Below are 24,816 nucleotides of genomic sequence, written 5' to 3'. Positions count from 1 at the left end.
TTACGGTTCCAATTTGTTATTTCTGTCACCAAAATCGACCAAACAGCAACTGCTACTCATGTGGCTGGATTTGGAGACTGTTGTGGGAAGCAATAAGTAACATTAATAATTCAGTAACGTGTCACACGTGACTAATTACAAGAGATGGGACGTAACACACTCCAATGGCACAAGAAGCTTGTCATTAAAATACACCCTAAAGCAGGTGACAGTGGGATAGCTGCACAAAAAAAATGAAATACTGTACATTTTTAGAGGCCATATTTTATTGTATGACTCACACAATACAGCTACAGGTGCTGTCTGAGGACGTCCACCTGAGTGACATGGTAATCTTCCATCAGTGCTGGATTGCTCAGAAATCTGAAATAGTTTGCACAAAGTGCCCTTTCCAGCACCAGAAGGTCATAAAAAGAAAGTGGAGACAGACAGAGATAAACTGCCACTATGCTCATTTTTAACCTCCATCTTTTCTACAAGTTTAGAGGTCTATGTTCACATTTTTCTAATAAATACCCTTAATATCCATGTCTGTCTGTAAAGCACATTTTAAAAATGTATTACAAATTCTACGGTAGGTCTCTTAAATAGTCTGAAGGTTTCTCATGTTGTGGAATGAAAATTAACACTGCCCTCACCCCCGTACCAGACTTTCATTTTGAAAAACAGCAGCAGCTCTTTAATCCAGTTTTAACAACATGTTGCTCAGTTTTGCAAGGGAAAACAGTATAATCCTGTATTTCTTGACACTAAAGCCTGGCCTAAACCAAACTCCACCAGTAAGCATGTTCAAATGCTATGCTTATACTTCAAATATCTTTGTAGAAAATTGTATTTTTCTGAATATTCATAAGTCAGAATTAAAACATCCACAGCAACAGTTTGTATCTTTTTGGTGTTAATGTTGCAAGACCTATGAAAAACCAGTAAATAACAAAATAGTTGGATTAAGACAGAGGGCCAGCTTCAGGACTAAGGAGTACAGAGAGGGATAACCTTCAGGAAGACTTGACAGGTTTCAAAAGGGAAAATCGATAGGAGAGGTGTATCTTTGGCAAAAAGAAAAGGTGACAAATTGTAGCCAGAGCCACCCATTAACAGTAATAATGAATTAGTACTTACTGTTCAAGAATACTGCCTCATTTCCTTTAAAGATCATTATGTCACTGCATATATTTTTTGAACCAATTATTTTCCTGTTCTGGTTTATGCAAAAGAAAAGGACCTTGAGAATATAAATCTTAAACAAGACTAACTATGCAGTGCATTAATACTACATTATTCCTTTTCTGCTGTGAAGCACATGATAAACAGTCTGCATCTGTTTAAATGTAGAACCAAAAACCATCCAGGGGCTGACTCCAAAAGAAAGGAAGGAATAAAGCCTGATTTCAGTGTTGAATGTACTTGATCTTTTATTGCTAAAAAGGCTATTGGGCAAATTTGAGGGAAAGGCAGAGGAAGGAAGGCAATTTGCTAAAATATAAAGAAACATATAGAAAATGCCACAGGATTCAAGTTCTGCTTCCAGTGCCAGATACTGAAAACAACTCTCACAGAATGTGATTTTTGTAGCTCCTGTTAACAAAATATCAATTAATTTGACCAGATATAAACACCGTTTTAGTTCCAAAGCTGCCATAGACTGGGAAAAGCAGGAACTCTCAGGGACTGTTCTCCTGTCCTAAGCCTGTCCCCGAGGTCCTGCAGGGTCCTGTTGGAAGGAAGAGCTGTGGGAGCAACTCCCTTTTCCTTCCCCTCGTGCCTTTAAATGGCAACACCAAGACAAGTCACACTCCTGTGCCCACCTGTTCCACACCCTTCCACGGTGCTGCCAGCCTCTAACACCATCTCAGTTCTTTGAATCGTGCAATTACTGAAAGCCTTCGTATTTTTAAAATTTTCCTTCCTGCAGAGTTGAAGAAAAAAGCACAATGAGGGAGACTCCAAATATTTCATTCCTAAAAAGCAAAAAAAAAATTCTAGCTTTGCTTTTTAAATCCTATGGCTTTGGGTAGAGAGTGAGTGGGCTGACTAGTTAGCAGCTTAAAATACATTATTGTGTTTTAATTGTATTGACATTATTGTAAAGAAATGCATAAAAATGCCAGCTGAAAACCACAGTCAGCTACAAATCTGAAAGTGGTAATGAAAATGAAATTAAAAATAATACATCATAATGAGGAGGAATTTGGAGATTAAGAAAAACTCTAAAGCTGCATGAAAATCCACTCAGCCAACAAGCTTAGATGAAAGCGAGCTCCAAGGATTACAATATCTCTCCCCTCAGCTGCTTGACATTCATCAACAGGTGAGAATTTTTCATACTGAAAAGAATGCAGTCTTCATGGCTGCTTTTTAAAAAAAAACAGGGAAGGAATTTGCCACTTCACGTGGAAAGGAAAATATTAAATAAGTTGCAAAGTATAAGAAGAATACAAACTCTTCAGGTGAAGGACAGAGTTACAACAAAAAAGAAATATCCATGCTAGAGCTGTAAAAGGCAGGGCACAGGAACTTGCTGAATCGAGATGTCCAGGTGAGGTAGCTCAGCTGGTTGTGTCTAAATTGGAGACAAGTGGTCCCACAGGGCAGAGTTCATAAAACTGAGCTTTGTAAAAACACCTTTCAGTTAAAAATGTCTTTCTATGTCTGGACAGAGAGAGCTGATCTTTTATTCAGATGTTGCCTTCAAGTTCACAGGTCCAGACAGTCCCAGAAGGCAAGAGGGACAGCTTGAAGGACACCAACCACTGGATTCCTGGGGGTGGAGTGTTCCCAAGACAGCAAAGCAAGCTGGAGTAGGGATGGTTTTGCTGCACCTCAGTCAGTGTAGGTAGCTTTTATTAAATAAAGTAAAAAGCAAAATGAAAGAAACACTGTCTAAAGTAGTTGTTTAATTTTGTTGTCATTTTTTAAAAAATAACTGAGATGACAAAAACTTGGATTTACTAGAGATTGATCTTATCAGCATCTTACCCCTGCCTTGCACCTGTCTGGAAGAGTAAAATGCCTGAAACGTGAGCAAATCTGCACACTTAAATGTGCCTTCTTTCAGGAGAAAATTCTGTTCCCTCACAAAATTTCTTCCTCCTATTTGGTAACAAAAAAGGTAGTAGAATTTTATAATAATACATTAACATTTTAGAACCATTTCAATAACTAGCTTTGCATTTTAAAAAAAAATTGAAGCCTTCAGTAGGGTCATTGACATTTAATGAATTATGAAGTGGGTCTTTGAGAGCATCCCAATCTGGTTATCTTGCTAGCCTCATTAAGGTTTTTTCATCTAGAATACCAGGCCTTTGATAATATCTCCTTCCTCTTGTTTTCCATCTGACAGCTGTCACGGAGGAATGAATGGAATATGTTAAGATCTGTACCAGAGACAATTTTCTTCACATCATTTTGGTGACATTACATGGCATGTTGGGTAAATCCTGTGCTCACTAGGTTTTTTTAAGAGACACTCTCATCCAATGCAGTCACTGTAAGCATGCCATGAATGAGCTAATGTAAATTATTCTCCAGTGATTTTGAAGACCGGATCTTTTTCCTAACACTGTATCCTGCAGAGTGTTCATCACCAGACATAAAACTGGGATAGCTCTTCATTATGGACTAAGCTGCCTGTATGTAGTCAGCCAGAGCATGTTATTGAGTTTGACTTATTCATTGTCCTTATATGTAAATACAAGTTAGAATATAGATGGTAGTTAAATTCACAGTACATGGCAAGCACACAGAACATGATGATACAAAGACATCAAATCATATTTGCTGTAATCCACTGCTCAACCCCCATCAGTCCCAGGCACACTAATGTAATATATTATGTAACAGAGTTTCACAAAAGGAAAAAAAAAAAGACCTGCTAATTTACTAAAAGCAAAGCCATCAGGAGGCACAGTTACCCCTTCTGCAAATGTTCCCACTGCAAATGTTTCCAGTAATTTTGTAAATTCCATCAATAGCAAAGAATTCATCTTTGAACACACACACACATACAAACATTGCACACATTCACACATCCTGAACTAACACTTTCTAGTTAAAGTGCAGCTGCCCCACCTGAAAACTCCAAGTCCAAATCAATTTACAGTAAGCCTGCAAGAATCACATATTTCTGCATGAATTTTGCAGCTGGTATGCTAAAGGAAGAGTTGGAGGACATCATGCCTTGGAGAGACTGGAGGAAGTTCTGTTCCAGTCTGTAAAGCAGTGGGGAAGAAAATCAAGACAACAGTGGATGGTGGTTTCCTTCCAGCACACAGGTTTGGACAACAGAAAAAGGCTCACTTTAAACTGCAGTTTGCTGGGATAAGGATAATAATGATAATAATAATAATAGTAATGATGTAGGTGCAGGGTCATACAAATTTTAAATCTATTTCCTTAAAAGACCCATAAATCTTCAGCATTTGGGCTAGCCATAAATATTTTTTTCCTGTTTATTTCCAGTACTTTACAATGTTTCCTCAAATGCTAGTTTCAAGTTCAGGAAAAAAAACAGTACTTAGAAGGAAAGGACAGGTCTACCACGTTGTAACAGTCATAAATCAAGATATCAGTACAAGCACCGTATCAGGCATCAATACAAGCATGAGTAAGGGTGATTATATTGGAAGTGCCAGGAGAGCTGCAAATCAAGAGTCCAAAGCACAAGAGCTATTGTTCAGTTATACCAGAGCAGGAATAGCAGGCTGTTTTTGTAGACATGGATCAGGTCTGGGGTTATTTGGCTTTTTTGTCTGTTTTGACATGCCAGAGCTTGGTCCATTTTGAGTAGATTTAATTTCTATAAAACCCTCTGGCAATGTCATTTTGACTTCACTGTGATCTCTGCACAGCTCCTGTCTGGGAGCCCATTAAATGAAAAGAAGTTCAATAATCCATTCTGAAACTAGCAAAAGCAAAATTAAGTGTTTAACCTCAGGATGTGAAAGGCAGAGCTCCCGTCTAGTAGTGTGTGCTCAGAGACGAAATGCAAGCCTGGAAACAACACCAGAAGGTATTTATTGAGATCTCAGTAGGATCACCTCAACAGGCTTCACTCAAGTGAAATTTGCTAGGGAAGATCTTTTCCAAGCAATGTAATATCGTGTGTTCCAAGTGCCCTTTGGACATCCCTCGTGGGGCACAGGCACAGCACGTGAGCACCGGGAGCACTGCAGCACAGGAAGGGCTGAGAACGTGGATCAATAAAAACTACCTCTGCAAGAGCTGAACATCCCACCTGCAAGGCACTACTTACATACAGAGGAAACACCGACAAGAGAGTTGGTCCTCAAATGCCTGTTTATGAGCTGACAATTGCCAGGATCCATTCTGACAAAAAGCAGTGGAACTGAATGGAATTAAGCTTCTGTATGATCAGAAGCAAGTGAAAAACCAGAGAGTTTTTGGCACCCACCAAAGTTAGTTTTGCAGCTCTCCCAGACTTCTCCTGAGCAGCAAACCTGACATTCAAAGGCCAAACTTAATACCAGGGACAAAAACATCTGGAAAAGCAGGAGACTGGGACAAAGTTAGACAGAGGATACAACAGCCACTCCAGAAGCAGCAGGGCAGGACTTGATATCAGTGCTCGGAAAACTTTGCACAGACCACCCGCAAGGAAGAGCTAAAACACAGCCCAGCATTCTTTAGGAAGGCATAAAGGGAGTATTCAGACCCTTCAGCAAACACACACACGGTGCTTCCCATGACACAGCCTTTGGCAGTGAGCAGTGCCCTGCAAACAGCATTCTCTACTGAGGGGGCTTTAAGAGAAAGAGAATTCTTTCCACTGCCCACAAAAGGCTAACACTGCAGCAGTAATTAATGTCATGTTGAAGACCATTAAATACCTTATCACATGTAAAGCTATTATGCTTTAAATAGTTATTTTATTCCCTAGAAAAAATCATTTATGGAATATAATTCATCTTAGAAGTGCCTTCCTAAATACTGAAGCTTTGCACAAAACCTTTACCATTCTAATTTGGATCCCTTTGGGACATGCTAGATAGAGGTTATGGTCATGAAAGAGAGATGAAGTCTGATTTTTTTTTTTCCTAAAGGATGATGACAAGTAGGATTTGCACGTGTTTAATCACTGGTTTCTTACTGTGATTAGGCAGAGCTTACAGTCTCAGTGGGATATAGCAAATAAATCTGATCAATTGTGGATCACCTGCAGAACACATTGTGCTGGTTACAAATGCAGATCTTCCAAAGCTAGAGTAGCAATCACCATCTCTTACCCTCCAAAACACAGATGGAAGCACCACCCCAAGTATGTAGGGTTATCTTTCCACACATCACAACTACAGCCCGTGTTGAAGCAAGTCCGTGGCACCAACACATAGATTTGCTCAGACTTTAATTAAGGACCCAGCTCATTTAGCGAATAATCTGCTCAGTGACTTTAAAATTCAGACTCTATAACTTAAACTGACTTTTGGCACACAGTAATTGCAAGACTTTCTGCAGTTTCTGTGTTCCCCTCAAACACTAAAAATTCAGGCAAATGGAGAGCGAATGTTGTGGTTATGAACAGAATTCTGAGAGAAAAAGGCATAAGTTTGGCAGCCTTAATGGTGACAACAGTGCCCTTTGGAAACAAAAACTAGAGCTCCTGTACATTCCCTTGTCACTTTTCCAAGCAAGAAACTAAGCCTGTGGTTCATAATAGCAATAATCCTCAGAGCACACTTATGTGAGACACAGATCATTGGCAATCTATAGGGAAAAGGAAATTGTGCATTACCTCTTCTTGGTAATCACACACAGGCTGATGCAGCAAATAGACACTGCTCTCTCATTTACTTCACTTAAATATCTGATTTATCCAATATCAGCCAAATATGACAGCAGGCTCTGATATGTCAACTATTCCCAGACACATCAAGTGAAAAATCCAAGCACTGAGCAAGGAGAATACTGTAAATTACACAGGTGATTTAAATCACTTCATTGCACGATGCAGCCAATGATGAATGCAAAATGTAAAATTAATTGTATTTTAACAGCAACATATATTTCTTTAGAGTTTGAGCTATGTGTAACAGCATTGTATCAGAGTTTGCTGTATAAGCCTATAAAGCAAATCTAATGTACAACAGCTTAAGGGTGAGGCCATAAAAGAGCCTGCTACTTCAGAAGACATTTTGAAAGCCATTAAGACTATAAACTAAAAGGAAAAATCTCTGAGAACAAAACAAAAAGCAACATAGCCTTTTTGACAGGAAAATAATAAACTTGTGCAAGACTTTCAGATGCCACACATTTTCAAATCACGTAATGTGATGTGTCACTGATACAGTGAAAGTAGCAGTAAAAAATAGTTATTTATTAAACTACACAAACTGATAACAGCAGATAACGTATGAGGGAAAGATCATCTATTCTTTTCCAACTATTTAGCAGAAAGATAAGGAATTCAAGTGAGACAGCTACAGCTCAGTCAACTAAACAGAAAGGGTCACAAACACCAGCAATCGTTCCTGAATAGGACAAAATATTCGACTTCATTGGCTTAATCCTTAGCAGTTAACAACAGCAAAAGCCAAGCAGTTCTTCAAACCATATTCTTCTGATCATACATCATAACCAATGAAGCTGTAGCATGAAGAATAGCTTGACAGTATTACCCTGAGTTTTTCAATTTACCTATTGATTTAGGCAATTAATCTGTCCAATATACTGCATTTAAACACAGCGTTGTCTATAAACCTGATGATAAACACAACTGTTAAAGACACTGAAATCTCAGCTGCAGAAGCAGACATCCATTTCCATTCCTATTATTTATTTTTTGCTGTGGGTTTCACCGTGATTTAACAGCATACAATACAACAGGACAAACCTCAGCAGTCACAGGGATCATTGTGAAGAGGTGAACGACATCAATCAATCCAAAACAGAGTTTTGTGGGGGACACCTGCCAGCAGGCAACACAGACTTTGTGGCAACACACGGACAAGAAAATTCTGAGTATGGGTAAACCTTTCAAATAAACAATTAAAACAGTAAAGAAGAAGCTGTAACGGGGACAGCACTGGTGTCCTGCTGGGAACGTATTCTACAAAGGTAGTGCCTTACAGTCACTCACAGATTTCTGAAAAGCAGAAAAAAATCAGCAAACTGGCAGTGCCTGTGTTTGTGTGAATGGATGTAGGGGTGTATCAGGCAGATTTTTAGTAAGGCTGCAACTTGGCATGCCAGGGCTTTTGTTGTCATCAGCCAAGATCCAATTTCTTCTTGCCTTAAACTATACCACTGCAATCTCGACTTTTGTGCTCTGGGCCATGTGAAGTTATAAACAAGATAATTCTGTGGAGGGTTTAGGGGTTTCTTTTCTTGCTGGTAGATGCACGTTATGATCCATGTCTCCACGTTTCACACAGAAAATGATCAATAGATAAAAAAATAAAATTCATCCCCTTATCTTAGCAGCTGGCATCACACTGATTATTGTACAGGCAGAGAACAACACGAGATTCTTGCTCCAGGAAGATAACAATCAAGTAGAGAGATAACAACACCCTTTGAATATGTGGTAACTTACTCAGCTGTTTGGGCCAAATTGGAAGATGCAATCATGAAGTTCTCAGGTTTGCTTTGTTTTCAAAATGATAAAGAATCATCATCCTAAAATCTGACATTCGTTTATGGCCATGATCCAAAATGTTACGGTTTAATTTGGGAGTAATGCCCACATCTGGGATGATTGCTGGAACATACTGTCATGGTTTGGGGGATGGGAGATAAAGAGGTTGGATCTGAGGGATTTGATTTAAAGGCTAGTGAAAGGAATGAGGAGTAAACAACAGATCAAGGATAATAATTCATGTTTTTTTTGCAATACTGATTAAACTTTTTATGTTATAAGCTAATTTCAGTCATAATATTTCTACTTACATTACTAAAGTGTTAAATTGTAATTTAATGTTATAAATTGAACTAAATCTGGCATAAAAAAACTCTCAACAAATTAATGCTACAGAAAATTGAGCCTTTGAAATAAATTCCAAAAGAGTTTCAAACTGCATAACATCGTATCTGGCAATTTCTTTCTAGACATTTAACCATCTTCCCAATATGATTTGGATCCTTACACTTCTTTTATGTTAGAAAATATGCTTACAGGCTTCTTTTTCCTGAGTTAAACTGTATTTTTTTGCATGTTGAAGTTAATTTCAAAACTTAGATTGACAAATGCCTCAGCACCAAGTCAGTAGAAAGGCAACAACAAAGCTTACAATTAAACCACGATTATTTGATCTTGAGCTGCCAGTAAAACAGCAAAACTCAGCACATTTTTAAAGAAATTTGAAAAAGTCACAAATATAATCAAATAAACCTGAAACCTGTTCAGCATTCATCATCTTCTCTGTCCTTTGATGTTTTCATGCAGAGGTATAAAGTCTCATTTCTCAAAATCTTTTCCAGCACAGTGATGTCATCCACTTCTCTTGAAGCTCCTGCACTGCGTCAGCTGCTTTTTAAACTTACAGAGTTTTTGACAGAGGATACACCACATGGTGTGCACACCAAATTTCACTCATGGTTTGTATCACTCCTATTATGACCTCAGTGGGTAATCTACAAACAAATTCTATAAATCTAAATATTTGGAGAAACTGAAAGTATAGCTTGGACCTGTTTTGGACAAACACATCAAAGTAATTACAAATGTAAACACGTATTTGTCCAAAACCACTGCTATTTGATCAACAAATAAATATTCCTGCATTCCTCTGTATCAAGCATTCCAAATACATACGTTCATTATTTTTTAAATCGAATTTATTACTCTATTTAAAGATGTACTTTTTCAGAAACAGGTTCATATTCCATATACAAACTCCAGTTAGCATATATGTTGTTCGCTCAACAAAATTCTGGCCACTGGGAACACTGGAGTTCAGTGAGCTCCATCAGCTACATCCCGGCCATACTTTGTTATCCACATAAGAAGGGCAGGGATATCTTGGTTCAGCTCTTTTTATTATGTAGCCATTTTCCCATTAGCTTGTTTCCCAAAGGTTCCCAAATAGTAACAACCATCAAATGCAACCAACTTGGATCAAACTGATTTGTTTCTACAGCCTCATAGGAACAATTCCACATTCCCAACATCTTGACCCAGAATTTGGGATTATTTTTTAATCCAACACAGATGATCTGTATCTAGTACTAATCCAAAGATTCAATCTCTCCCTTTCATTTTCATTTCTTTTCAATCAAACAGCTCTGCAAAGGGAATAGAACAGGCTTCTGGCTGTGTAATTGTGAAGAATAAGACAGAGAATATAAAAACTTGACAAAGATGAAAGTGAAGTTACCCTTCTGGGTCTATCAGACAACATTTTAAACTATTTTAATCGCAGAAAGGACTATTTGGCTGGAATGTTAATGATAAATGTTTTAATGGATTGGAACATCTCAAATCACCTTAAAACAACAAAGACATCTTTAATTCAAAAGACTGGCAGGAGACATTAAAGAGTAGGTCATGTCTTTATGTGATTGACACAGGGCAGTATAAAGACAAAAATTTACCACTGCCCCCTTTTTTTTTCCTGTGAGATTCTACAGGTTTTGACTGGCAAAGTAGGAATTATCTATACCCACAATTAATCTGTAATTATTTTTAAAACTTGCACCAGTAAAAATACCAGGAAAGCTAAACTGTAAACGTATCTAAGAAGTGAACCATACTATGGAGTGAACCTAAGAAGCCTCTGAAGTAGCTGGAAATGGGCTGTATTGGCTTTAGCTTGGGTTACCTGGACTTCTCTGCATAAAGGCTAGTGGCAGAATGTTTGTTCCTGTGTAGACAGTTCTAAAACACTACATTGAAGTCCAAATTTCTTCCTTTTTTTCTTGCTAATATTAGAATTAATATTTCTATACAGGAGCACTCCTTTTCCCTGCCCTACCCCTCTGCTACAAAATTATTCTAGACTGATGCCTCAAAGATTTTTATCTTCCACGATACCCAGATTGGGTCCTTGGCACTCTGGGTTTCACATAACATGCCATTAAGGATAAAATGCCTCAGGGATTGGCAAGATGTGAAGAAATTTGTCACCTCTATTACCAGAATACATCCAAGACCAAATAACAAGCAAGAATGTCAATGGTTTCCAAATTTAAGATGGAATAGAAACAAACTACAACATAGGCCAGGAAAAGGTATGCTGTATAACTGGAGCAGATCAATATTTAGAAGCTGAGAATCTGGCCCGAATATCTCCTGGTATAACGTGCCACAACCTTTCTACCTTTCACAGGAGATACATCTCCAGAACCAACTAGTTTATCCAGGGTGGAATGTAACAACATCATAAGATATTTACAGAGCACAAGACACTAACACAAGTCCATGTCAGCAGAGTCTGGCCAGACTGGCCAGCAGGGAGTAAGAAGTGTAATTAAACAGCTCAGCTGGGGATTCTGAGATTAGTGGTACACCACTAACCTACGAGCCAGGATAAGAGTACATAATGCCAGGGGCTCAGCTCTGAAAGGAAAAGCTGGTAATTCCAAGCTAAATTACTTGCACTGAATTTTATCTCTACCATACCTGCACTGACTAAACTACGGCTACGACAGTGCCGGTGCTGTACTGCCAGGAAAACTCTTAGTGTGGTTCTAATACTCCCATGGAGGGGAAGGGGCTCTTTATATGACATCAGGAGATGGGATGTGACCATCATGTAACCCGGAGACTCATCTATGTGGGGTTTTTCTTGAGGAATGTACTAGTCCAGTAAATAAGCGTAGTTTAGAAAATTGGTTAAGAGAGCTCGTATTTGGGAGAATTCTCTCCTTGCTGGGAGGACACAGGTTTATACTTACAAAGGAGATATCTTTCACCACATTTGGTATGTGAAGATGCCACCTCCAAAATGTCTTCTGAATCTCAGTGATAAACACACAGAAACACTTGGTACCTGCAGTAACTTTAATCACACAACAGTTTGCCTGCACATACTCAGGTTGCTGGTAAAACAGAAGTGAGGGCTCCGTGTTTGTCAGGTCCAAAATTTCAAAGCAGCTTTAGAACAAAACCATATGTACTGCAAGACAACAGACAATTAAGTTCTTTATGTCAGAAGAGGAAGCAATTGTGCAGGATGAATTATAAACTATGAGGTAACTAGTTGTTGCAACCCTTTGCACGTTATCTGTTGGAATGATAACTCCCTTTACATATATAACAGTAAACTCACAAACTCCAACATGCTTTCACCTCCTTACATAAAATATTAATGACACAAGTGGAAGCTTTGGTATGTGCATTTTTCAAACAAAATCCTCTGGGGTTTTGGTCAGTTTTATGTATTTCTGAATCCTATACCTAAACTAAAGATGTTAATATTATTATTTTCTATCTTTGTGGGCTCAGATATCATATTTTGGTTTAAAAAAAACCAGATCTGAATTTGTCATTAATTCCCTACTTTAATAAAAAACGCAAGACCTACTTACTCTTCATTGTGTCTGAATCAACATTTTGTAATAAACTACAGATGTTATATATAAAAGAGTAAGATAAATAGGTCTTGGAAAAGGAACTGGAATCAGCATAAGTTTCCCAAAGGAAATGTACCCAGTTTCTTCACAGTAATAGCCAAACATTCCCATAAAGGGAGAAACAGCTCTTTTAAAAAAAAAAAAGATAAATACTCTAAAGAAATTTCACTTATTAAACGCTGCAACGTCACAAATTTTCTGCTGAAAGAGCCCTTTTATGTGCACAGCACATAAATACGTGCTTAGGACACACACAGGAAGAAGATGAGCCATGAAAATTCATACACAGTTAAAAAAAACATTGTGCAAGCCTCTGTGTTCCTATGGGAGGATCGGCTTTGAAGGACAATATTCCAGATGTCTTTCTTAAAACCATTTGGCACAGGTGGCAGCCAAGGTGGCTGGGAGCCAGTTCTACCTCAGCCAGGGATTCCCTCTGGCAGGAGAAATCCCAGCTGCCAGCCATGGAAAGCTTTACAGATCCTTTCAGTGCAAAGGAGCCAGCACACACTCCATGGCTTAATATTTTTTTCCCCACTAAAGTACATTTTTTGGCAGTATGTACATAAAGAAGACGCTTGCCAAAAAAAAGACTGGTAAAAGACTGAGTCCCATACTCAGCAATTAACCTGGAGCTTAATTTTCCACCACCAATTCAATGTAAGCAGAAATGTTATCATTTAGCTCTTTATTCACAGTTTGCAGTGACCTTGCATAAATCTAGTTCATGGTAGGGAAAGAACAAGCAAATTCAAGGAGTCTATTTCTTTTTAGCAGGTTTCCTTATTTTTTTGTCCTTTTATTCGTATTTTACCCTTCTTTTGTCCTCAAATGCCATTCTTTTCATAGGCATTTTTGAATTCTGTGCTTTTCACTGTCTCTCAAATCAACAGGTGCCTATTAAGGTTAGAATGAACGAGTAAAATGGAACATGCAATGTCCAGATATATCCATTGCAAATCACATCATCCCTATTCCAGAGGAAAATGTGCCTAAACTCTTGTAAAGCACTTGAAAGTGATGCCTCCAGGGAAGACCTAAAGGAGTCTGATGATTTTTAGAGGTAACAAATAAAACACACGTGGGTTTCTCTAATTATGGTGCTAGTCTATGTGTTTATTGTTTATACAGCAGCATAAATTTGTGAACAATGAAAAGATCCTGTTCTATACTGGGGATAAACAAAAACTTAGGGAGGCAGGAGAAAAATAAAAATTCTACACAAAATTTTATTCTTCTAAAATAGAAAAACATACACAAGTTCTCCAACAAAAGATCCCAGCTGCTAGGTTGCAAACAACATGCAGTTGTTTCTGCAGTTATTCTTTGTTATACCATCACAGTACAGAAATAAATATTATTACAAATATTTAAGTTTACATTCTGCCTGTAAAGATCATGATCCTTACAGCTGCTGTTCAGGCATGTTAAACTAACTTTTGCTATAGAACTTTTGGGGGATAATTTGGTATACTGTAGGACAGCATATATTGAAAAAGGACCCTATCTGGTAAAATCTGTTTAATATAAAAGACCTCTGCTCCAATGGATTTCCCAGAGAAAACTCTGATCCTTTTGCAAAAAGCAGAACCCACCTTTTCACTGTGTGAAATTTCAACCTACTTCGGTAGGATTTCATCCTAGTGATTAATGGGTTAAAACCCAAACAACGGCCTGGGCACTTATTCCACAATGTAGTTTCTCTCACAGAACCACATAATGAAAATGTCTGTGTGGGATTCTCATTTGCTGCTCTTGCTTCCAAGGAGCTGCACAGCTCAGTCCCTCCCCCTTCACACACACAGTCGGATTTCTCTGCTCTGGCAATACAAAATTAAAATGCAAAACCCGAGGATTCCAACAATTAGGGGTAGCAACATGTGATGTCGCTGCCACGGGAGCAGATACTTCTTTAATCAGAGTTTCTTTATGTAACAAGAAAACGGTTGAAACTGTTTATTATTTCTATGCTTTGTATCAACACGCCAAGCAGCAAGAAGAGCAGAGCATGGGACTGTACATTTGCTTTCTATGTAAAGAAAGGGTAAGTGCAAAAAAGGATGTCTTATTGTGATGTCTCATTTGTGACAAATACCTGTTTTAGGCTTCACAATCCAATTTATACCTAAAGCTGTTTGGCTTTAGCTCAACACTTGCCCATCCTTCAATAAAAGACATAATTACACAGATGCATATTGTCTCAGGAAAAATCTTTACAACTTAAAGACAGTATATATAGGTGTGTATATATGTATATATGTATACCTATATATATAGATATGCATTCAGTGCTTGTATTTGAGAAGAATAAAATCCAAAAGAAATTTTGCTTTTGCATATATATTCTCTGTTCCCTAACACAAGCAAAAACCTTCAAGTCAACTATCCTTGAGACCCTAAAGATTCAAAATATGGCTTCATACATGCTGACATGTATCTCACAGGTGCAGGTCTGGTTTGAGTCCAGGTATTAAGTCAAAAAAGGAAAATGGCAGTTCTGTTAGAGATTTTTAAGTGGTAAAGGTTAGGAGCTAAATCCAGATGTGACTGTGGTCACATGGCCCAAAGGTCAGAGAGTGTTTGATTTTAAGGCTCCAAACATAGAAGCACACATGGTATATGTAAGTAAGATACTGCATAGGAATATCTGTGGTATGGACCAGTTAGCACAGCAGAGACAGTGGTGATGTGTGAAGCTTGAAAGATTTGCTGCATAACCAGAAACCCAAGATGCCAGAAGATCAAGTTAAGCCATCACAATGGTTCCTGTTTCTATTAATATCTATGCATGTATATTTGTGTGGCCTGGCTTATAGCTATACCTCTTACTTTATTAGATCTTAGATCTGGAACAGGAAGCATGAAGGAAGTGTTTAAAGAGAGTGTGAATGAACCTGTGGGACCGAGAACAGCAGATGACCAGTGAGTGTTTGTTGCTGGTGAAGAGTGAAACTCAAGAGCTGACTTAAAGTCTTGAAGAGTACATACCTTACTGTTCTTCATCTGCAAATTACAGATCCACTGGTTAATACACCAGTGGACCTGCAGCACTGTTATATATGTGAAATACAACCTCCAGACACCACAAGAAATATTTCCCAGTGATAACTCTGTTCAAATCATCAAGCACTTTTTAAAAATGAAGAATTTTTGGCAATTGGCATTACTTTAGAAATATACAAATAATAGGAAAAATCCATGAACTTGTAACCAGAAATATGCCACATGCACATTCAACCCACACAAACTGTAAGGATTAGATCTACGCACAATCTGTATATGCAACAGTAATTTCACAGATTCCCTGTGCTCTCAGTCTCGTTTTTAATTTGCCTCATTCAAAATGAAACCATCAATCATGAGACCTGAACCATATTTTATGGAATTATTTGATCTTTCCCATTAAAAACACAATTAAAGCATGTCACTCCTCCATACACATTGCATATGTAAGCACACGCATGATATATTGGCACAATCACAATTTTCTGACTTTGGTGAAATTGCAAAGCTTCATTAGAAAGGAAGAGACAGAGAGCCCTGGCAGTTTTCAGATCTTTAGGGGGTCATTTATTGCTGTAATAAGTTTCATTTTTTCTGTCTGAAGGGTAGAGTCTAAACACTGTAATAGAGCAATATTGAAGTATTTATTTTACTTTGTTTTTTTCTTCAGCTGAAACGCTAGCAAGGGAGCATTTTTCAGCTTGGCAGCTAGCCAGCCATTTCCCAGTAAGTAATGTGACCTCTGTCCTGCAGTGTAAAGCTGTACATCTTTTAAAAAATATTCAGTCCCCTGCTAGAGTCTAAGGAGTCTTTGCTTACAAAGTGTGTCTGCAGAAGCTTCTACAGCAAGTAACTTGGCAGAGGATTCTAAACTATATTCAGCTCTTTCTCCCCCTGTCTCTTTTCCCCCAGTGAAATGACTTCATGTAATTGTCCTCCTTAAGATGTCTTTCCTCAGTATATCGGAGATAGGGATAAAAATTCTTTTATGGTCTAACCAAAGTGTATCACGCTCTGTCTTCCACCCAAACTGTGAAAAAAATCTGCTCTGTAGCATCCAGTGCCAGATTCCCCAACTGCACCAAAGCAGCTGTGCCACCCATGCAGTGGCTGAGCCAGCCTCATGGGCAGGGCTCCATCAGAACTCTACAGGACTGTACCACGCACTTCAAATGAAGAGATTCCGTGTAGTTACCAACAGCTGATGTTGTAAACAGGCCCTTAAAAGGGGAACTTTTGGATAGATGTCATTCAGATCTCCCTCAGGCTACCAGCTGGAAAAGGCAGGATCAGTGTTCTCAGGCAGAAGCTGCAGAAGGTACAAAGCCAAGGAGTCCCGTTCTTAACTAAAGCCAAGGCACTCAGTGTAAGTGAATGCACCCAGACAGGTGCATGTTGATGAATGGGACTGAAAAGGCAAACTCCACATTTTATACGGGATTGTGTCTAAAATTAAATCCATTTTAGGTTAAATATAGAAACCAACACAGTAAGTTTCGCTTCTAACGATGTGGAAAGTCAGAAAAATAATTTCTGAGCACGTGTGGGTGGCAGAAGGAACTTGATGGCTGTGATCCTTCTGTCAGAGCAGTAACCTGCCTTTATGTGTAACACATCAAAGGGAAAATCTAACTTGTGGAAGGAGATAATGAGACTTTTTTTTTTACCTCTGTGTATCAGCCAGCACCTCGAGAAAGGAAAAGATTTACAGCCATGTAAAGATTTAGGCATGTTCCCTGTAGCATAAAGAGCAGCTATCACTCCAGCACTGCCCCTCTGCACGTGCTCACCCACCCGACCCACAGCACAGTTCAGCCTTTAAGAGCCACAACAAAGCCCAACTGTTCAGTGGAAGGATTGCGTGCTTCCCCAGAACTAAACACAGAACAGATTAATTAATCAGTGGTGGCAAAGCCCTTTAAAACAGAAAAGTGCTCGAGAAGCTACAGATTGTTATTGCTGAACACTTCCCTGTTAGCACTGGAGTTATAATCCATTTCCCTTAATGCGTTCTCAGCAAGGGGATAGGAAACATGAGATTGCAGTTACCAGCTAGTTATGAAAGAACATGCAAAAACTCTCAGTCCTGATTGCTCTCTTTACACAGAGGGACTAATCCTGGAGTCCAGCAGACAACTATCTTATCTGCTGAAGTTCAGACATCTGTTTCCTTACGTACTTCTTGTACCTCTTGTTGCTATTGTTGCTTTACTGTTTTCCCCCTTCCCCTAACAGCAGAAGATACGGCCTCTGGGGCAAGGACATAACATTTCACTCACCATCCGCTGGCATTTCCAGTGATTAGCACTGCCCATCCATGTTTTTGTTTTCTCAGGAGTGTCAGCAGCTACATGACATTTCAACTGGTTTCAGTTTTGCAGCTTCTGAGATGAATTCGTTTGTCCAGGTAAACAGACTACCCTAAATCTAGGCTAGGTCTTGCCACATTTGAAATAGCACATGCATTTTCTTAGCAGTTCCTGAGCCATGACTGGCACATAACCAAAATAAAACAACCCCTAGTTTTTGACAGTTTATAAAAAGTGGCAACATTACCACAAATCTGCTTTGTCTTTAAAACAAAGCAACTTCTTTACGACTAAGGCTCTAATGTATGTTTCTGATTAGTTTCTTCAATCCTGAGGTTTTTTTTCCCACTGGGAATTTAACATATTTCACAAAAAAAAAGGGAGGGGGTTGTTAAAAATCAAACTTTGTCTTTGCACTCATATGCTGAGTTTCACTCTCACACTTTTGGCTGGTTCACTTCAGAGAACAGCCTGCTGCAAGATCTGAAACTAAATCAATGGCCCAAGTTTGCACTATTTGGATCTCAGAGTTTGCTTTTACATCCACGCTAATATTTAATTACGGATACTATTAATGTAACTTGATATATCTTTATTTGGAAAAGGACAGTTGGCAAGAACCATCAGATGTGTTGGATTGATTAGGGTTAATGGATCTTCAAAGACATTAGGGATTAAAAAAATTTATTATTGCCGTTAGTGCATATCAATATTTTTAACTCTGCTGAAAGCATCACCCTCACAGATCACATTTCACTCAACTTTGCATAAAGAAAAGACGAGGGAAGAAAGTTACAGGGTAACCATATGCAACATGCACACAACCACTAAAACCAAAATTCTTAGTGCAAACATGTAGTGTGGGAATGGCAAGAGATCTTTCTGAGCTTATTGCACTGATGAACACCTGCTGCACGTGGAAAACACACCAAAACAGGGTTTGAATAGTTTTGTTGGTGGTACCAGACTGTAATCTTATTGAACTCCTATAATTAATCAAAGCAATCATTTTTTCGTGAAGAAAACATAAAGTTTTTAAGGGATACAGTGCTCTTCATCATGAACTTTGTGGAAAACTGTTCATTCTCCCTGTCTTTCGTCTCCTGAACTATAAGTGCTCACAGCTTTACCTCTGCACACACTGTTAATGCACTGCTTAACCAATTAAAAAATTAGGCTTATTCTCTAAATGACTTTCACATGGGATCTTTGAGGATTTTATTTGCTATATTGTACAAAAAAATTCCGCCTAGTTTTTAAACCTTGTTTTAAGCACTATAGACTGCCAAGTACATGCTGCCTAGAATGAAATAGGAGACAATACTGACACCATAGAATCATAGAATGGTTTGGGTTGGAAGGGACCTTAAAGACCATTTGGTTTCAGCCTCCCTGCCATGGGCAGGGACACCTTCCAGGCTGCTCAAAGCCTCGTCCAGCCTCACCTCGAATGCTTCCAGGGATGGAGCAGCCACAGCTTCTCTGGGCAACCTGTGCCAGGGCCTCCCCACCCTCACAGGGAGGGATTTCTTCCTAATATCAATCTAACCCTGCCCTCTGTCAGTTTGAAGCCATTCCCCCTCATCCTGTCACTCCAGACCCTTGTCAAAAATCCCTCTCCAGCTCTCTCAGAGCCCCTTTAGTGCCTAAAGGGGCTCTCAGTTCTCCCAGATGTTATGTTGGATAATGACTGGATGTATTCAAAGGTGCTATTTACTACCTCATTTGTTATAGATAAATTCACACAATATTATTACTAATAAAGTGCCCTTCTTCCAGTGTGACTATCCCAGATCTCACAGATGAAAGAACTATCACGGGCAAGTTCAGTAAATTGCCCAAGGTCACATTCCAAGATAGTAACAAGTAAAAATACAGAAGAAAACCCCTGAATTGATCTTGCCCTATTCACATCCATGACATACACAATACTGATGATGTATGCATGCAGAATTTGACATATTTTTAATCTATACAAAAAAGTAATAGAAAGGGTAATGAACCATGGGAAAGAATCCATATTTTTAAAAAAGGTAAACAACTGCTTTTGCAGTACTCATTTTGCTTGTAAAATAAACCACTTAATAGAGAAATATTACTTCGAGACTTAAGGCATAGTTTTTCATATTTAACAGCAGTGTTTATTACAGTGGACTGAGACAGCACTTACCTCCACATGCTTTTGGATTTTGCCAAGATTTCCTGTACAATTGAACAAGCTATTTATATTTTCACTATTTCAGAGGTCAGTTGTTTGCCTATAGATTTATTTCCAACCATCCTTTGTCTTTCATATATGATGATGGCACGCTCTTCACTCAAGTGAAGAGAATCTTTTTTTATGCATGTATTGTTACCTAGGTCAATTTATTTAAGACGTTAGAAGGAATTTCTATGTATTAATAAAATTAACAATAATAACATTCTTAAAGTAGTAAGACAAAACCTTGCATTAATGTTAGAAACTATCTCACAAAATTATGATGATGAGTCTTGATTAGAATATAGATGGAAATAACTCAGGCTTGAGAACAGCTTTGTAAGATTAATGGCAGATTCACTAGATAATTTCTCATTCTGGTAATTATGACTGTATAGAAATCATTCCTTAAAAATATCTTGTAATGACAAATCACTCCTTCAGATTTAGAGGCATTTCACATGCATACTGAGGACAAAATTTTATCCATTTGGAGTCTCATAAGAAAGATCCCAATCATTTAGAGTATTTTTGAGACTTTTTTTGTAATAATAAGGTAAAGCTCAGCTGTCTTGAGCACCTTTAATGCAAAGATAAAACTTTCCTAGTGGGCAAGGAACAGATCCCATCTTTGAAAGTGTCTGTTTGGAGTAACACATTGAACCATTCACAAGCCAATTTGTAACAGCATTGGTATGGAATACAAGTGGTTGGCTTTATTTCCGGAAATAATATTTTTTAATAGTAAAGGGACCTATTATTAATTTAATTACAAGACTTATTTTGACTCTTTGACATTCACCTCACCTTAAAAATGATATATCTCAAATCCTACAAGTCCTGCAAATTGTATCTGGTCCATACTCTGGTTTTAAATCTGTAATTTAATGACACTGTTCTGTTGAGAAATAAGGACCTGACAGTTTCAAAAAAAATGTGAACCCATGAAAAAATGTACATTTTCTTTCTTTCCACAGCGTGAATCTCAAGAATATTTTAAGTTGTTGAAAGTTGAGAAGAATTTGCATAATTTTCTTGACACATCTTCACAAAAATATCACCCTGGGACCTGTTGGAATAAAGCTAGCTTCTTATTCCTTGGATTTCCTGTGCAGAAGCAACAGAAAACGTAGCAACCTGATTAAAAAGCACGATCAGGGAGGTCCGTAACAAGGAAATGATTAATACAAAAAGAGAGGTAAAACAGGAACTATGGCTCTGCTTTCGTGAAAGTTTCCACCTGCACTGCAAACACCTGAACTACTGTTGCCTGGGGTGGAGGCAGGGACCCAAAAATAAGGGACCAGGCGCGTAAGGGGGTCCTGGTGTTTGTGGAAAAACCCTTCAACTGGGAACGCGAAAGGCTAAAACTCGAAAACAGTGAAAGGGACCCGAAAACAGTGAAAGGGACCCGAAAACAGTGAAAGGGACCCGAAAACAGTGAAAGGGACCCGAAAACAGTGAAAGGGACCCGAAAACAGTGAAAGGGACCCGAAAACAGTGAAAGGGACCCGAAAACAGTGAAAGGGACCCGAAAACAGTGAAAGGGACCCGAAAACAGTGAAAGGGACCCGAAAACAGTGAAAGGGACCCGAAAACAGTGAAAGGGACCCGAAAACAGTGAAAGGGACCCGAAAACAGTGAAAGGGACCCGAAAACAGTGAAAGGGACCTCTGGCTCGTTTGGGATAGCTCGGTCCCAGGAGATGTCCCCGCCTAAACGCGCTCAGATCTGGCCCTTCAGCAGGACGAGGCACATTCCTCCGTGCCACTCCACCGCCGGCCTCCTGACACCCCGCACGGGGAACGCAGGGGAATAGGTGGGGAGTGCGTAAGTTTTATCAGGTCGGGGCTTTATCTCCCCCAGCCCCGGGGGGGTGAGACCCTCCCGCAGCCGCTGCTCCGCCACCCCCAGCCCGCCCCGCTCGCTGCCCCCGCGGGCCGAGGGGCGGCGATCCCGGCGGGGGGAGGCGGGGGAGGCTCCTCGGAGGGGCCGCGGGCTCCCTGCGGTGCCCCCTGCTCGGCGGCGCTTGGGCGGGAGCCCCCGGCGAGGGGCTGGAGGAGGCGCCTCGCCACAGATGGTGGCTGCCGGCTCCCGGCGCGGCCCGCATTGGCCAACGGCGCGGCCCGGGCGGGGAAAGGGCGGGCGGCGGCCGCGGCCCCGCGGCGGGAGCGCAGCGCCCGCAGACCCGGCTCGCTCGCCTGCCGTGTGCTGCCGAGACCGCCCCAGCCCGGGCCGGGCCGGGCGTCACCTCTCACGGCTCCGGGCCGCCTGTGAGTGTCCGCCCGGCGGGGCTCGCAGCCAGCCGGGGCCGCCGGGAGGGCTCTGGCGGCGGGGGCGGGAGGCCCGGAGGGCGCGGCTCCCTCACTGCGAGCCGGAGCCGCCGCCTGCTCCGCTCCGACCCGCGCAGGAGGGAAGCGGGAAGGGGGTGGGAAAGATTGTCCCCCTGAATCCATGGCGGGGAGATTTTTATCACCTGTAGGTGAGGAACCCCCCGCGCCAATTCCCACCTCCCCTTCCCTTCATTGCAGCTTCGTCCGTGCGGAGCCACCTGTGAGTAATTAGCCGGTGTTGGTTCTCGGCGCGCCGTGGCCCCGGGGCTGCCAGGTGAGGAGCGGAGATGCGCGGGGAGTGACTCGCCCAAGGTCATGCGGGGAGGCATTGCTTGAGTTGGGCAATAACATGTGCCGTGCTAAAAACTTCTGGTTCCCAGTCGTGTGCCGGGCTGTTCGACAGCCCTGTGAGGCTGCAGGGCTCCAGGCATAAATCTGGGAGAGATGTAGGTAGGTCTCTAATTAGCTACTTGGTTTTTTTTTTAATCGTTATGCTTTTAAGAGTTACATATGGATGTTAAACCTTGCCGAGGTGCAGTATCTGTGTCATCCACCTTGGTTTCTCCAAGCTGCACATGTATGGATGAATGCATAAGTGATCGTACTTTTCTGTGGCTATTGTTAAATTCACTAGGAAACTAATGGTAAAAATAATTTTTCTAAACTTTTATCATGGCAATAAGTATTGTCTTTGCTATTAACAGTGGATGTCGTCTTATGCCATCAGATAGCAGTTGTGAAAAGCCCCTTAATTGCTTAGGTGGCGGCTGCATTCCAAAATTAACCTGCAGTGCAACAGCTTTTTTTCTCAGTGTAGGTGAGATGTAAAGCATGGTGGGCCATGCTTTAAGAACTTAGGCACTACAGTATAGTGTGGTTAGGAGTTCTCCAAAGGATGCAACTGGAGTAGTAGTTTTGGTGCTAGCTGTATGCATAGCAGTTCTCTCTCCTTCCCTCCCTCTTGTCCAAATATAATTTTAAGAAGTTTTCGTGAATATATTCTTCTGTAGCTAACGTGCAGTGTTTCTTTTGAATTTCTCGTTCTGTGGAAGTAAAACTGACACATTCAAGGATGTAATTTAGATTAAACGTATTACATGAGTTCTCCAAGTCAATCCTCTTCATAGAATTTGGTTTATTCCTAACATTTCATAACGTGTCCTGCAGCAGTGAAACTTAAAACTTTAAGTGTGCTGTTCAAAGGCTAAACTGTTCCTGCTACCATCTTTCTCAGTTTTGCCTTAGCTGCTCTGCTTGGTTTTTGGGAGATGAGGAAATGGAATTGGCAAGAGGATGAGGGAAACACTCAAAATATTAGTGTAAATAGGACAGCTTTATTTTTAATCTGTGTTAGGGAGTTAGGTGAACTCTGGACACTCACCAGCACAAAACATGGAATTCAAGGCAAGGTTTCTGCTAGCAGGGGGTTTTCATACTGTAGATGTTTTGTCATTTGAATGTGGAGGGTTGTATGGGTTTGTTTTAGTCTCATTCAGAAAATACAGTGTTTTTCTCAAATAATTTAATGGATTTTTTTTTCCTGGACTTTGATATTTTAAAAAAAGACACTCTTAGTTATGTTTTGGCTGTATAATACAGGGGGGCTTGTTTGTTCACTTGTATTTGGAGATTTTTTCTGCATTAGATTCCTTACAAGGAATCTTATTCTGGGTAATTCCTAGCTGAAAGTGTTTGCCCTTGCTACATAAACTCATTTTGATTAGTTTGGCCTTTCACTACTAGTTTCTCTGTCATTTCTCCTAAATGGATAGGAAAATGTCTGTAGCTTTTTTTTTTTACTTAATTAGCTAATATTATTTCATTAAACAAAATGTTAAGTTGGAGTAGATGGCTATGTTTTGTTTTTAAGCAAGTGTGTATTTCACTGTTGTGACTTCTTCCAAGCATTTCTCTTATGAGGATCTCAGGTGGGAAGGGTTATAAGTGCTCATCCACAAAATAGTAATTAAAAGAGACAAGGTGGTATTAAATTTGCAAATATAACTTGATTTATGTACATTAATAAGACCCTTCTCTGTTGCGAGTGAGAGATGAGGTGATGGAATAAAGCAAGTACTTTTGCTGTGTAGTGGCAGATGTGTGTTTTTGAGTGGGGTTTGTTCTGTTTGTTTGTTTTGTCTCGTTTTGTTTTGCTGTTTCCTCCCCTCTTCCCATTCGTTCAATTTCCAACGCATTTGGATATTTGTTTAACTTTTGGAAATTGCTGGGATTTCTCCATAGAGTTTGTTGCTGGTTAACTGCCCTCACTGCCTGTCCCCACCACCCTCCCTCACCCCTCACCCAAATGGTGCCTGGGGAGAAATTCTGAAATGGTGGTGCAAGTTGGATAAGGGAGGATTTCAGGTAATTAGTGGTTGACCTCTGTGGGAAGAAAAAGGATGTGTAATATTTCTGAGTTCCATAAAAATGGTGTTCTAGTTTT

The 24,816-nt window shown here is 39.9% G+C and overlaps 1 protein-coding gene across 7 annotated transcripts in view; it reads left to right on the top strand.

The window, feature by feature from the left end:
• The first annotated feature begins 22,168 nt into the window (after nucleotides 1-22,168).
• The window catches only part of SULF2 (sulfatase 2), a 117,934-nt gene continuing 115,286 nt past the window's right edge, over nucleotides 22,169-24,816 (top strand). For 3 of the 7 annotated variants that reach the window (XR_005563891.1, XR_005563886.1, XR_005563887.1), the window contains exons 1-2: nucleotides 22,169-22,313; nucleotides 22,572-22,647. The gene's annotated coding sequence lies outside the window, so the exon portion shown is untranslated. Of the gene's footprint in view, nucleotides 22,314-22,571; nucleotides 22,648-22,801; nucleotides 22,824-24,816 lie in introns of those variants that run through there. The other 4 variants (XR_005563895.1, XM_027751920.2, XR_005563889.1 and 1 more) reach the window with 4 other exon arrangements.

The sequence above is a fragment of the Pipra filicauda genome, unplaced genomic scaffold (genome assembly GCF_003945595.2).
Source record: "Pipra filicauda isolate LSUMZ 115617 unplaced genomic scaffold, ASM394559v2 scaffold265_size1292809_pilon, whole genome shotgun sequence".
NCBI lineage: Eukaryota > Metazoa > Chordata > Aves > Passeriformes > Pipridae > Pipra > Pipra filicauda.
The sequence above is the reverse complement of the archived record's forward strand: the minus strand, read 5'-3'. Positions and strand labels throughout refer to the sequence as shown.